We start from the raw sequence: 12,275 nt of genomic DNA, 5'->3' as shown, positions 1-12,275 counted from the left end.
TCAAGAACGCAAAAGCGTCCTGGAAAACTTATGGTCATGCCTGATAACCAATGGCAAACTACCTATAAATAGATAAATCCCTGCACTTAGAAAAATCCCAGAGCAAGCAAATATAATATATCACAACTATTTCATATAAACCTATAAATCCCTGCACTCAGAAAATCCCAGAGCAAGCAAATATAATATATAACAATATAATTTGAGACCAACGCTCGACAATTTCCAACAATTCGGGCGTAACATGCCCTCCAGCATAAATGCTAATCTGTAAGAGAGAATCGAGTCTCAACACTAAGATCTAGCCAATAAATATCCCCATCAAGGGTAACTATCGCGTTACCTAGGGCATCACTACTTATCCAAGAGTAAATCCCTCACAAGGGTAACCATCAAGTTACCTACGGCATCACTATTATCCAAGAGTGCAATCGACGTTACACGGGGTTACAGAGACTTCTATGTTAATCAGTGGTGCTGGTGAGCAGTTGCCCCTAGGGTGTTTAGCCTCACTCAAACTGGGCAACCCCTAGTATCTCTAGGCACTCTCAATGAATGGCCAATATTCACGGCTACTATCTGGGAATAACTTATCATAGCACTTGCTCAGGTTCTAATCGTTCACTGATTAAGTAAGCATAAGGGCCCCTAGGTCCCATTCATTTTGGTACCCCTAGGTTTAAACCAGCAATCCTCACCTCTTGGCCACTCGTCGCGGTAATGAACCGGAGATAAGTAAAATCAAGCAATGTGACGGGGATCAGCCGTCTAGAATATGACGGATATCTACTAGTCATATTTTCTGAACCAGCACCAACTAGACTAACGTCTCTAAGCAAACTTTCTACGACAATGTATATATGTGCATGTGTCTCTATACTAACATAAAATACAATAGTAATTTCATGTTGCAGCCACACAATAGAAGTTGACTTACTTGGAGTCCTTAGCTCTCAGTAGGAATTCACCTTCCACTGTATAGTCCAGTTATGCTTAGCCAATACTGTTAATTATCCATAAAGTATACTCAGATTAATTATGGAACTTCATAATTCATTATTATTATTTTGGGCAGTTTGGTCATTTAAAAAAATCATTTGTAAGGATTAATGATCCTTATTTGGTTTTAAACCCATTCAACAAATTCATACTAAAAAATTTGAGGCTAAACCCTAAGTCTCGAGGAGACCTATCCTATGGTCTTGACACCTAGGCTCGGGTATCACAATAGTATTTTCCCACAATCCGCTAAAAATCTTATTATTTAAAAGTATCGCTATTAACTCGTACTTTCACAAGTCGATTAATTATATAGAAGATTTTAGCCAGTATTATATCCATAAAATACTAATTAAATGTAACTCCCACTTCTTTATACAAATGCATTATGACAATTATGAAAATTAAGAGAAGATGTTTTTATTCATACTTTTGAGTGCATTACAATGTTAATCGAAGGCTAGAGCTATTAAGTAAAGTGGAAGAATAACTAATGAATACGCAACTATAATATCCATGGGCATTTCATTGGTATAATACCCATAGAATGATGCAAAATACAAGCAAACAATCACTAAAGTTATGAGCAATAAAGAGAAATTCATGATTAGATGATGAATTTTATCTAGAAGGATAAGAGATGAAGAAGTTGTTGCAAGTAAATGGATGAAGGAACAAGTATTTATAGGACAAAAACTAGTCGTTATGACCGTTGGTGAATAGTGATCCGACCGTTGGAAACAGTAACCTGAACGTTGGGGATATAGTTGTATTCTATTGTGGAATTTTAACAATTCTAAGTTGTTGAAGTAACTAACACAAGAGAATAATTAATTTATGGATGTTAGAGAAACTTTTTCAGAAAAGTTTGTGAGTCAAAAATGTTGAACTAAGTAATATAAGAAGATTGAGAAGTTTTTATTTTTTGGTTTCTATTCACCAGGACTATTCATAGTGGGTCCCACAGTGGGGTACGCAAGGGTCCCACAGTAGGGTCCACAACAGGGTCCACCCCATGGTTCCCACATGTTGATGCAGTAGTGATACAATGATGACTTTACCAAACCACTATGCTTAATATTTTGAATATTTTATTATTCCACTATGCTTGATATTTTAAATATTTTATTAGCATAGTAACCCAAGGTTTTCCTATAAATAACCTCTTCCAAAACTCATTTTGAATTACAAAACCTCCTTTTCTTTCTCTCACTCTGCCTAAAATTCTTCTTAACACTCTTTTAAAGTTCTAAATCTCTAAGATCTAGGCAAAGTTCTGTCTGTAACGCTAGCCTACAAATTTTTTTTAGATAAGCTCCTTACCGAGCCTTTCAATTCAGTTACTTAGCTATTATGTATATGTAGATTATTTTACTATGCCGTTATAATGCCAAAATTTATACATAGATTATTTTACTATGCCATTATAATGCCAAAATTTATATATAGATTATTTTACCATGCCGTTATAATGCCAAAATTTATATATAGATTATTTTACCATGCCGTTATAATGCCAAAATTTATATATAGATTAGTTTACCATGTTGTTATAATGCCAAAATTTATAGATAGATTATTTTACCATGTCGTTATAATTTACAATGTCAAAATTGAAATATAAACTATTTTTTTATGTGTCATTATAATACTAAACGTATATAGGCTATGGTCACACTTTGGACTATTATGGACTTTTATTATATGACCTTATTCCCTACTATTATGGACTGATATTATGACCTGGACATTTCTATATGACAATGACCACGACTTTTAGACCAGGATCTTGCCATGGACAATTATAGTATGACCATACGCTTGGACATAAAATAAACAATAAAATAGGATAAATGGAATAATAACAATTATAAACTAAAGTTACATCATATAGATTTTTTGTAAGTTAATAGTTTGTGTTTTTATCAGGAAGCTAACAATTTTGGTTGTTTTATCAGGACGCAACGTAAGTAGAATCCTCATCTACAACACAAGTCTTGTATGTGTCTTATGTGCAATTATATGCTTTACATGTTATTCTGCCATATTGTATTTATGCATAAGTTATTTTCAAGCATATTATATTTATTATGCATAAGCACGCTTAATGTTTGCAGATAAATTATTGAAAGTGTTAAGGTAGAGATGTTGCTTGGGAGACCTATGTCCCAAAATATAATAAGGGAGATGTATTTTCCTATATAATGAATGTTTATGAGGGAGAAATTCCCTATTATCATGTTTATCTTCAGGAGGGAATGTGATTCCCTGTGTAATGCCAGCAGCAGCATCCTCTAGGGCCCAAATGAAAGGTAAGTGAAAGAAAGAAAATACATAACATGTTGCACGTTTATTTTAATGCATATGAGAAAGTTATTCTACTTACTGGGCCTTAGCTGTAATGCCCCAAATTTCCTAATAAGGTTTAGGACCTTGATTAGGAGGCCAGGAGGGCCATAATTGATTTATTATTGTATTTAATGATTATATGCATGTTTACGTGAATTATATTATTATATGATGGTAAATGCATGCATATGGGTGTATTTATAATGATAAGGGCATTTTGGTAATTTGGCCTATTGAGGGCATATTTGTAAAGTGGGTGCATATCGTAATTTGTGAATGAGATTTAATTGTTATGGAGATATATTCGAGCTATTCGACATGAGACGGTCATATATAATGGATTAGCGGTTTTGTCATAACGGGGTCAATTTTGGGGTAATAGAAATGTTATTTGGTGATAGATTGGGAATATTTGAGATCAGGGTGAAATTCTGGAAGTTTTGACAATAGTATCCCCGGGGGGTGTTTTCGGGACCCCGAGCACTAGGTTTTATTTGAGGTTACTTAAGCTTGAAGTAGCTTGTCAAATAAGAACGTACGTTAGGAAACCTCTCGTTTTCTCTCTAGACGGTCCGTTTTACCGTTTGAGCGTTTTCGAAGATATCCTGAGTTCTAGGAGTCGGAATCAAGCGAGGGTCGAGGCATAGCGATCCTAGGAAAGAATAGAAGCTTCTTGGCCGAAGGATTTGATGGAAAACAACCCAATAAAAGGTAATTGAAGTTTAAGTTTTGAGTTATTTCGAGTTTCTAAGCTTTGAATTGATTTTGTGAATCGTTGAGTTTTCGGTTTGTTTGAACCTTGGGTTTTGAGGGTTCTGAGGTATTGGGAAGCTTGGGAACTTTGTTTTGATGATTGGGGAATGTTTAGGTGTGTTTTTGGGGACTTTGAAGTGTTGAAAACACGTTGGAGAATGGTTCTGGGTTGGGCGCCGCGGCCCTGTTCTTGGGCGCCGCGGCCCTAGCTCGAGTTAGCAGGTGGCCTTTCTGCTTCGCTGGGCGCCGCGGCCCTTGTGTGGGGCGCCGCGGCGCTTGCCTCTGGAAATTCTGGGGGCCGCGGCCCAAGGTGCTAGGGCCGCAGCCCTTGCCCTGTTTTCACCCCGTTTGCTCGTTTTGACCCCGGGAACTTAGCTACGGGCCTCGGGAGTGTCCCTACTACTTGGATTAGTTTGGATTGATCTCTTGGAGGCTAGATATTGGTTTGGAAACCTTTGGGTTATCATGTTATTGATGGTGTTCCATGTTTGGTTATGATTAGGTGACCGCTAAGGGCTTAAAGGTTGACCGTTCTCAAGGGTCGTTCTTATATTGGTTCTAGCTCGGATTTGAGGTAAGAAAACTGCACCCTGTGTATATGTGACATGCATGGCTATTATGATGCATGTTGGTTGATTACTGGGTATGACATGCGTGGTTGTTATTGATGCATGTCTGTTGATTATTATGTATGACATGCATGGCTATTCTTGATGCATGTAGGCTGACTATTAAACGTGACATGCATGGCTGTTATTGGTGCATGTTGGATTGTTGAATATATTGCATATGATGCATAAGAAACATGTGATTAGGACATGCTTGTATACTGGGTGTGATATCGTTCAGAGCTTGAGCCTCTGTGTTAATGCATAGTCCTAATTGTACTAATATCTGTTAAGTAAGCATGCTAAATACCTTGTTTATGGATATTGGACATGTGATATATGTTTGGTGGCATGGCTTACCTGTGTATGGCGCTGACTTATTAGTCAGAATCGACAATGGTGTCAGATCCGTCTATGAAGCTGTGACTTATTAGTTAAGTTCACCACGGGCTGAGCACTGGTCGTGTTTTATCGACCTAAGGGTCAGAGGTGGCAGTGCGTTGTGAACGCCGGGCCAAATAAAGATTAGATCTAACCGAGGTCGGCATTGAATGACTCATATGGGGTATTAGTGCTAGACCGACCGGAAGGTCAATGAGAACTATAAGCGCTTGCCTGGTCTACGACCAGATGACTATAGCCAAGGTATTGACCCCGGTGACCGTTTGTCACATGGCTAAGGGACGTTGTCCATAGTTTCGACTCTAGAGTCGTGAGGAAGGTTATGTTGGTGACTAATCACCTTGCACCTGTCCTAAACAAGCTTAAGTCGAGAATTACGCATTGAATGACTCATATGGGCTATTAATGCTGGACCGACCCAAAGGGTCGAAGAACTTATAAGCGCTTGCCTGGTCTACGACCAGATGACTATAGCCAAGGTATTGACCCCGGTGACCGTTTGTCACATGGCTAAGGGACGTTGTCCATAGCTTCGACTCTAGAGTCGTGAGGAAGGTTATGTTGGTGACTAATCACCTTGCACCTGTCCTAATCAAACTTATGAAAGGATCATGTATCAGTTAAGCCCTGGTGACCCTATCGTCACATGGCTTGAAGGAGCGATGCTCATTATTGTGACTTTTGGCTATTGTCACCTATTTGCTTGGACTGATAGTCCTGAATGGTTATTATGATCGTTGTTGATATTATATCATGCTTTATTGTGTTTTCTTGCTGGGCTTCGGCTCACGGGTGCTACGTGGTGCAGGTAAAAGCAAGAGGAAGCTGGACCATCCTTGAGTTGGAGAGCTTAGGTGATGATGTGTACATATGCAGCTGCTCGTCCGCCACGGCCGAGGTTTAAAGTGGAACTAGGGTTGAACCCTGTTTTGCCGCTTAGAACGGCCTGTTGTAAATATTTTCTGTAATAGACTCTGAAATTATATTTTCGGGATCCCAATGTATATATTAAACGTTCTAGTGAAACGTTACATCTTAACCAAAAATGTTTAGACCCTAAACCGCTAATCATACTTAGTTACACGTTTTGGCCAAATGACTCGATTAGCGAGTTTAGCACTGTTTACAAGGCACACCGTAACGGTCCCTGGAGTTTGGGGCGTTACAACTTGGTATCAGAGCGAGCCAAGGTTTATGGTTCCTGAAGACAAGCTGGGCATGTACACTCATCACTGAAGATAGCTTCACTCATGGAATGGTAACTATTTCTGTAGCTATGTGTATAGCTGTTTAGATAAAATGTGAATGATTTACCTGCACATTGTATTAGGGAGCATGAGATTCTGATAGAGCTTGGCTCTTGACTATATGATTATATGCTCCATGAATATATATGTAAATATGACTGTGATCATATGGTTATCTGCTCTGTGAATATATAATTGTGTTATTTGCATGCTGGGATTGGGGGCATGGTTTGAGTATTGGAAGAGCAAGAGTTATGGGTATGTATGAATGCCATGGGCATGTTTGTAGCACCGCAAGTGGATTATGGTTGTGGTGTGGTAAGCTTTATCCCGTGGGAAAAGCCCTTGATATGGTTATTGTGACTAATGGATCAAGTTATAGACTGCAGATTGAATCAGCAGGTTTATATTCAAGGCAGGCTATGAGGCCTGGTGATAGTTATACAGGGGCTGGGAGTTACAGCCAGGGTATCAGTTCTTCGTCTGCATCTTTGAATATTCAGCAGACGCTTACAGACTTGCAATTAAGATTGCAGAGGCAGGAAGAAGAGATCAGGTATTTGAAGCAACAGCGGAGTCTGTTGGGTGGTACCTCTTCCTTTGCTATGCCAGGGGTGGCATCAGTTTCAGCTCAGCCTAGGGTTGAGAATAGATGGGAATTTCTCTGTGGAAGATTCCTGAAGTTTTATCCTCCAGTCTTCGAGGGAGGCCTAGATCCATTCAGAGCTGAGCAATGGATGGGCATGATCAGCTCCATTCTTGATAGTATGGAATTGGTAGGTCACGATAGAGTGATCTGTGCTACATGTGTACTGCGAGATGATGCTCGGACATGGTGGGAGGTAGTATCCCAGACACGAGATACAGCTGTAATGGACTGGAAAGAATTTAGGCAGCTGTTTAACGAGAGGTATTACTGTGATGTAGCTAAGACTGCCAAGATGAATGAGTTTCTGAATCTTGTTCAGGGTAATGCATCAGTGACCGAGTATGTTACTGAATTTGATGGGTTGGCCAAGTTTTCCTTAGACATGGTACCCACAGATGTGGCCCTGAAGGAAAGATTTATTCAGGGGTTGAATCCTGGAATAGCTCAGGGCATTAGAGTTGCCCCAATGTATGAAGTCTCTACCTATGCTTAGGTGGTAGAGAAGGCTCTTGCTGTTGAGAGTATGGTAGTTGGGCAGCGGAGTGCTGGAGAGCATGGAGCTCAGATAGTGGTACCTCCACTTATTGGAACAGGTAGCAAGGAAGGTCGGAAGACATATCCGATCTGCACTCGGTGCAAGAGGCATCACCTTGGGGTATGCCGAGCAAGGGCATGTTTTTTCATGCAGGATGTTTGGACATCGTAAGAAGAATTGCCCAGTGCAGAAGAAGAATGAGCAAAAGGGGATAAACAGCTCGATTCCAACTCGAGTGTTTATTCCAGGGCAATCAGAGTCTGAGACCGAGACTAGTTCCTCGGGGATGACAGGTCAGTTTTCTAGTTCTAAGCTGTGGATTATGTTGTTTGGCTTTGGCGCCATGATATTCTTTTGTTAGTATGTATACAGAGAAGGGTATATTGATGGTATATGTAGATCACATGGTTATGTTGTGATGGGAAAAGTAGTACGGTATTGGCAACTTCAGAGATAAGCTGGGTTATGGCAAGGACTCATCGTTGGTTCCATGAGTTAGTTATGACTGACTATGGTTGATCCAGGGTTTGGATTGGTTTAGTAACTAGAGAGCGGTCTTGAATGGCAAAGAAAGTGTAGTAATTCTTGAGCTTGTGAGCGGGAAGTCTGGTGACAATTAGCACTGTGCCTGGATTTAATATGTTTATAATACCGGATGTGAGGGCTAGAGTTGTGCAGGGAGGTGCATGGAACTCTTAGTCAGTGTGGTGGATACCACTTAGTTTGTGTTAGTGAGATCAGGACAGACTGGATTAGTCTGTGGGTTTTTAAATGTGTTTCCAAGTGGTCTGTCAGGCCTTCTTTTTATTAAAAGAAGATTGGAATGGTAATTGGTTTAGTACCAGAGATGGAATCAGATGTAAACATTGCTTCGAGTGGCTCAGTGGGATTCTAAGAATTAAAGAGTTAGCTATTGAGTAAGATGGACTCCTTTAAGGCGGATCTTGGATCTGGTTAAGACCAGTTAGAGATCAGAGTGAGAAAATTATGTAAAGAATTGAGCTGGTATCAGATTAGAGCACTGCGAGTGCTGAGCATATCTGGAGAAATGGTTTGATACTAAGTGTTCGTGAGCCAGATGAGTAATGCATTCAAAGGTTAATTTGAATGGGAATTATGATCGTCTTGGACGATGGAATAGTGGTGTTTTCTCTGTGGAGAATTACCAAGAGTGAAGAGTGCCTTGGGGACAGGAGTGTCCATGGATAGTAAAGATATTTCAGGTGCCTTGGGGAGAAAGTGTTGGGTCTTTATAGACCAAGATCAGGTAGAGGATTGTTATGACATCTTAGTGATAGAGAAGAGTGATTGCCTATGCAACATGTTGATTAAAGAATCTGTCCAGAACTGGAGTAGAGTTTCTGGTGGGCCAAGTGGCCAGTTTATTGGTTGAGATTATTATCTCAAGAAAGATAAAAGGAAAGATGGTTAAGTGAGCCACAGATGGACATGGTTGATGGTTAAGTGAGCCACAGCTTTAGCTGGACTAGCTAAAGGTTGTCTAGTGACAGACATGAGCTTATGGTGTTTTAGAGATCGGATCTGGGGTCCGGTGGGCATTGAGATTAACTGAGAGATTCTGGATGAATCTCATGCTATTCTTTAATTCATTTCATTCAGGCATTGTGAAAGGATTACCTAATATGGAGATTTTATGGTGATGGCCTGTGATGAAGAGGCATGTATAAAGCTCTTACCTGTTAGCAGGTCAAAACAGTGTATCAGGAAACAGCAAGGCCATTATAGCCTTTGGGTAGTTCATAGTGGGAATAAGTGAGCATCGCGATGGGTTTCGCGGTGGGATTCCCAGGTTGATGGATCAGTATGAAATGGGTATTAAGTCATTGTGGACTGGTAGCCCAAGTGAGTTTATTGTATTAGTAAGGATAGTTGAATAGTACAGCTGATCAATGTTTGAGTCTCCTTGTGAGAAGGATAGAGAGCCTTCGTGAACTCAAGGTCTATCTTATCAGATGAAGACTTTATTGTGACTTCCAGGTTATGGAAGGGTTAAGAAGGCGATGAGTATATAAATGGAACTCAGTGCAGATTGTTACTCTCAGACTGGTGGCAAATCAGAGAGAGAGAGAGGGTTGTCCAATTATAATTGGAGGGACATCTTATAAGATGAGTGAGGAAATATATGTATATATTTGGATCCTGAGGTGGTTCAGGGGATTTATGAGATTGCTAGAGCTGGAATTTTGGTTACTCAATTCTCAGAATAAATGGAAAAGTGTTATTGAACTGGAAAATGGGAATGTGGAATTCCAGGTAGAAGAATATATCTTCTTTAGAGTATCACCATGGAAAGGGGTGAGGAGTTAAGGCAAGCTAAGCCCTAGATTATCTTGGCAGTTGAATCCTGGATAGGATTGGTTAGGTTGATTTTGGATCAGCCTATTCTTTGGCACTGTCAGTTGTACCCAGTGTGTTATGTGCTTCCGTGCAGTGGGCATGGGCCGAAGGAACCTATGAGTTGAGTTATGAGGATCTGAAGGTTAGGTTAAGTATTCCGGTAAGGAATAGCCAGTTCAGATTGTGATATTAGTAATGAGATTCTATTGAGCAGAATGTACCTTGGGTTAAGGTACAGCTATAGAAATACTGAAGTCAAGGAATGACTTAGGGAAAACTCTATGTCAAGTGAGTAGAATTCTTGTTCCGAGTTGTTGAGTAAATTTCGAGGACGAAATTTCTGTAAGGAGGGGATAGTTGTAATGCCCCAAATTTCCTAATAAGGTTTAGGACCTTGATTAGGAGGCCGGGAGGGCCATAATTGATTTATTATTGTATTTAATGATTATATGCATGTTTACGTGAATTATATTATTAAATGATGGTAAATGCATGCATATGGGTGTATTTATAATGATAAGGGCATTTTGGTAATTTGGCCTATTGAGGGCATATTTGTAAAGTGGGTGCATATCGTAATTTGTGAATGAGATTTAATTGTTATGGAGATATATTCGAGCTATTCGACATGAGACGGTCATATATAATGGATTAGCGGTTTTGTCATAACGGGGTCAATTTTGGGGTAATAGAAATGTTATTTGGTGATAGATTGGGAATATTTGAGATCAGGGTGAAATTCTGGAAGTTTTGACAATAGTATCCCCGGGGGGTGTTTTCGGGACCCCGAGCACTAGGTTTTATTTGAGGTTACTTAAGCTTGAAGTAGCGTGTCAAATAAGAACGTACGTTAGGAAACCTCTCGTTCTCTCTCTAGACGGTCCGTTTTACCGTTTGAGCGTTTTCGAAGATATCCTGAGTTCTAGGAGTCGGAATCAAGCGAGGGTCGAGGCATAGCGATCCTAGGAAAGAATAGAAGCTTCTTGGCCGAAGGATTTGATGTAAAACAACCCAATAAAAGGTAATTGAAGTTTAAGTTTTGAGTTATTTCGAGTTTCTAAGCTTTGAATTGATTTTGTGAATCGTTGAGTTTTCGGTTTGTTTGAACCTTGGGTTTTGAGGGTTCTGAGGTATTGGGAAGCTTGGGAACTTTGTTTTGATGATTGGGGAATGTTTAGGTGTGTTTTTGGGGACTTTGAAGTGTTGAAAACACGTTGGAGAATGGTTCTGGGTTGGGCGCCGCGGCCCTGTTCTTGGGCGCCGCGGCCCTAGCTCGAGTTAGCAGGTGGCCTTTCTGCTTCGCTGGGCGCCGCGGCCCTTGTGTGGGGCGCCGCGGCGCTTGCCTCTGGAAATTCTGGGGGCCGCGGCCCAAGGTGCTAGGGCCGCAGCCCTTGCCCTGTTTTCACCCCGTTTGCTCGTTTTGACCCCGGGAACTTAGCTACGGGCCTCGGGAGTGTCCCTACTACTTGGATTAGTTTGGATTGATCTCTTGGAGGCTAGATATTGGTTTGGAAACCTTTGGGTTATCATGTTATTGATGGTGTTCCATGTTTGGTTATGATTAGGTGACCGCTAAGGGCTTAAAGGTTGACCGTTCTCAAGGGTCGTTCTTATATTGGTTCTAGCTCGGATTTGAGGTAAGAAAACTGCACCCTGTGTATATGTGACATGCATGGCTATTATGATGCATGTTGGTTGATTACTGGGTATGACATGCGTGGTTGTTATTGATGCATGTCTGTTGATTATTATGTATGACATGCATGGCTATTCTTGATGCATGTAGGCTGACTATTAAACGTGACATGCATGGCTGTTATTGGTGCATGTTGGATTGTTGAATATATTGCATATGATGCATAAGAAACATGTGATTAGGACATGCTTGTATACTGGGTGTGATATCGTTCAGAGCTTGAGCCTCTGTGTTAATGCATAGTCCTAATTGTACTAATATCTGTTAAGTAAGCATGCTAAATACCTTGTTTATGGATATTGGACATGTGATATATGTTTGGTGGCATGGCTTACCTGTGTATGGCGCTGACTTATTAGTCAGAATCGACAATGGTGTCAGATCCGTCTATGAAGCTGTGACTTATTAGTTAAGTTCACCACGGGCTGAGCACTGGTCGTGTTTTATCGACCTAAGGGTCAGAGGTGGCAGTGCGTTGTGAACGCCGGGCCAAATAAAGATTAGATCTAACCGAGGTCGGCATTGAATGACTCATATGGGGTATTAGTGCTAGACCGACCGGAAGGTCAATGAGAACTATAAGCGCTTGCCTGGTCTACGACCAGATGACTATAGCCAAGGTATTGACCCCGGTGACCGTTTGTCACATGGCTAAGGGACGTTGTCCATAGTTTCGACT

The sequence above is a fragment of the Humulus lupulus genome, chromosome 9, assembly GCF_963169125.1.
Source record: "Humulus lupulus chromosome 9, drHumLupu1.1, whole genome shotgun sequence".
NCBI lineage: Eukaryota > Viridiplantae > Streptophyta > Magnoliopsida > Rosales > Cannabaceae > Humulus > Humulus lupulus.
The sequence above is the reverse complement of the archived record's forward strand: the minus strand, read 5'-3'. Positions refer to the sequence as shown.